This window comes from Schistocerca nitens, chromosome 1 (genome assembly GCF_023898315.1).
Source record: "Schistocerca nitens isolate TAMUIC-IGC-003100 chromosome 1, iqSchNite1.1, whole genome shotgun sequence".
NCBI classification, from domain to species: domain Eukaryota; kingdom Metazoa; phylum Arthropoda; class Insecta; order Orthoptera; family Acrididae; genus Schistocerca; species Schistocerca nitens.
The window spans coordinates 34,255,558-34,259,772 of NC_064614.1; positions in this window are offsets into that span (position 1 = coordinate 34,255,558).

Genomic DNA, 4,215 nt, shown 5'->3' on the forward strand with positions numbered 1-4,215 from the left:
TCCCTTCATGCCTCAAAACATGTCCTACCAACCGATCCCTTCTTCTAGTCAAGTTGTGCCACAAACTTCTCTTCTCCCCAATCCTATTCAATACCTCCTCATTAGTTACGTGATCTACCCACCTTATCTTCAGCATTCTTCTGTAGCACCACATTTCGAAAGCTTCTATTCGCTTCTTGTCCAAACTGTTTATCGTCCATGTTTCACTTCCATACATGGCTACACTCCATACAAATACTTTCAGAAACGACTTCCTGACACTTAAATCTATACTAGATGTTAGCAAATTTCTCTTCTTCAGAAACGATTTCCTTGCCATTGCCAGTCTACATTTTATATCCTCTCTACTTCGACCATCATCAGTTATTTTACTCCCTGAATAGCAAACCTCCTTTACTACTTTAAGTGTCTCATTTCCTAATCTAATTCCCTCAGCATCACCCGACTTAATTCGACTACATTCCATTATCCTCGTTTTGCTTTTGTTGATGTTCATCTTACATCCTCTTTTCAAGACACTATCCATTCCGTTCAACTGCTCTTCCAAGTCCTTTGCTGTCTCTGACAGAATTACAATGTCATCGGTGAACCTCAAAGTCTTTATTTCTTCTCCATGGATTTTAATACCTACTCTGAATTTTTCTTTTGTTTCCTTCACTGCTTGCTCAATATAGAGATTGAATAACATTGGGGAGAGGCTACAACCCTGTCTCGCTCCCTTCCAAACCACTGCTTCCCTTTCATGCCCCTCGACTCTTATAACAGCCATCTGGTTTCTGTACAAATTGTAAATAGCCTTTCGCTCCTTGTATTTTACCCCTGCCACCTTCAGAATTTGAAAGAGAGTATTCCAGTTAACGTTGTCAAAAGCTTTCTCTAAGTCTACAAATGCTAGAAACGTAGGTTTGCCTTTTCTTATCCTTTCTTCTAAGATAAGTCGTAAGATTAGTATTGCCTCACGTGTTCCAACATTTCTACGGAATCCAAACTGATCTTCCCCGAGGTCGGCTTCTACCAGTTTTTCCATTCGTCTGTAAAGAATTCGCCTTAGTATTTTGCTGCTGTGACTTATTAAACTGATAGTTCGGTAATTTTCACATCTGTCAACACCTGCTTTCTTTGGGATTGGAATTATTATATTCTTCTTGAAGTCTGAGGGTATTTCGCCTGTCTCATACATCTTGCTCACCAGATGGTAGAGTTTTGTCATGACTGGCTCTCCCAAGGCCATCAGTAGTTCTAATGGAATGGTGTCTACTCCCGGGCCCTTGTTTCGACTCAGGTCTTTCAGTGCTCTGTCAAACTCTTCACGCAGTATCTTATCTCCCATTTCATCTTCATCTACATCCTCTTGCATTTCCATAATATTGTCCTCAAGTACATCGCTCTTATATAAACCCTCTATATACTCCTTCCACCTTTCTGCCTTCCTGTCTTTGCTTAGAACTGGGTTGCCATCTGAGCTCTTGATATTAATGCAAGTCGTCCTCTTTTCTCCAAAGGTCTCTTTAATTTTCCTGTAGGCAGTATCTATCTTACCCTTAGTGATATGTGCCTCTACATCCTTACATTTGTCCTCTAGCCATCCCTGCTTAGCCATTTTGCACTTCCTGTCGATCTCATTTTTGAGACGTTTGTATTCCCTTTTGCCTGCTTCATTTACTGCCTTTTTATATTTTCTCCTTTCATCAATTAAATTCAATATTTCTTCTGTTACCCAAGGATTTCTATTAGCCCTCGTCTTTTTACCTACTTGATCCTCTGCTGCCTTCACTACTTCATCCCTCAGAGCTACCCATTCTTCTTCTACTGTATTTCTTTCCCCATTCCTGTCAATTGTTCCCTTATGCTCTCCCTGAAACTCTCTACAACCTCTGGTTCTTTCAGTTTATCCAGGTCCCATCTCCTTACATTCCCACCTTTTTGCAGTTTCTTCAGTTTCAATCTGCAGTTCATAACGAATAGATTGTGGTCAGAATCCACATCTGCCCCTGGAAATGTCTTACAATTTAAAACCTGGTTCCTAAATCTCTGTCTTACCATTATATAATCTATCTGATACCTTTTAGTATCTCCAGGATTCTTCCAGGTATACAACCTTCTTTTATGATTCTTGAACCAAGTGTTAGCTATGATTAAGTTATGCTCTGTGCAAAATTCTACAAGGCGGCTTCCTCTTTCATTTCTTCCCCCCAATCCATATTCACCTACTATGTTTCCTTCTCTCCCTTTTCCTACTGACGAATTCCAGTCACCCATGACTATTAAATTTTCGTCTCCCTTCACTATCTGAATCATTTCTTTTATCTCGTCATACATTTCATCAATTTCTTCATCATCTGCAGAGCTAGTTGGCATATAAACTTGTACTACTGTAGTAGGCATGGGCTTTGTGTCTATCTTGGCCACAATAAAGCGTTCACTATGCTGTTTGTAGTAGCTAACCCGCACTCCTATTTTTTTATTCATTGTTAAACCTACTCCTGCATTACCCCTATTTGATTTTGTATTTATAACCCTGTAATCACCTGACCAAAAGTCTTGTTCCTCCTGCCACCGAACTTCACTAATTCCCACTATATCTAACTTTAACCTATCCATTTCCCTTTTTAAATTTTCTAACCTACCTGCCCGATTAAGGGATCTGACATTCCACGCTCCGATCCGTAGAATGCCAGTTTTCTTTCTCCTGATAACGAGACATGATAAAACTGATAATACTGACATTGTGGGTATAGTTCACTTTCAATTCATTTTATTAGTCGTTTTCATTTTTGCTATATACCAGAACTAGGACGGTCGTAGATCTTGTTAATTAACGTGCATCAAGTTCTTAAAGTCACGGCATTAATGAAGAGGACGGTTCGCTTATCTCTCACCTTAAAAGATTTTTCCCCCGTCTGCGAATTTTGTTGATATTTTATTACACTGATTCGTACCATAAACGACCCTATTTTTTCACGTATTGGATGCCTGGAGTATTTGTGACAACCAAGATTCTAAGAAGCAGAGATTCGTAATTGGCTACGGAATACTGTCACCTGATTGGGTACGACCAATGATAATGACGTACCAACAGCAGTACTCATCTGAAGAGCTGCAAACTTAAGACGTGCTGTGTTTTCGTACTAAAACGTCACGATTTAGATATATATTTCATGCGCTGAATTCTTCTCTGAACAGTATGTTCTCCATTTCTGGTACGCCGTTTTTCGTAGCAAACGCGGGGCGTTTTGATGAATATTTAATGCCCTGGCGTATAGTGCAAACAGCGTATTTTCCGTCTTGTGGTACGTTTGGTGTGTTAAAATGTCATGAAGTAGCACTGCGGGGAACAAAATTGGCAGCATTTTTAATTTAGCAATACTGCGAACAGGAAGTTATTTCAGTTACGATCAGGAGGTAGCTGGCTACATTAGCTTAAGATCGTTTATTTACAATGTTCAGTTGGCCACTGAAGAATGATTTTCTACTACCATAAGATTCTAAGCTTATACTGTTCATTCAGATGAAAAGGAGCGTTTATTCGCAGGTCCAGGATCTCTGATATCCGGTTCGGCAATATGTTAAAGTATTATACGTCTATCTTATAACTAACTATTACTGTTATGGTACTTAATACTGGTTCCCATGTACTACTCAACGAACGTGGAATCACCCTGGTTATCCTTATTCCATCCCACTTAAATTTTATGTCGTTTTAATTTGTAACCGGTCTTTCCACTCTACAGACTACTAAAACACAAACGAAACCAGATTTATAGCACAGAAAACCATACGGAATCAATTTTAAGCCGAAATGCTATGTCAGTGTTAGAATGACCTTAATAGACACGTATAAATGAGAACATAATGTCAACAGTGGCGCGTTATTTGTAGAAAGTCACTATTATTTTCACTCTCCCCAATTTAAACAGGTCAGACTGATCTTCGCTATCTGCAAGTGATTGGTTGGTTGGTTGTTGATTCGTTGGGGAGGGGGGGGGGGGGGGAGGGAGACCAAACAGCGAGGTCATCGGTCCCCTCGGATAAGGGAAGGACAGGAAAGGAAGTCGGCCGTGCCCTTTCAAAGGAACCATCCCGGCATTTGCCTGAAGTGATTTAGGGAAATCACAGAAAACCTAAATCAAGTAGGCTGGGCGCGGGTTTGAACTGTCATCTGGCAATCGAGCTTATGCCAGTGTTGAAGAGAGATTTCCTTGTGCCTGCATTTTT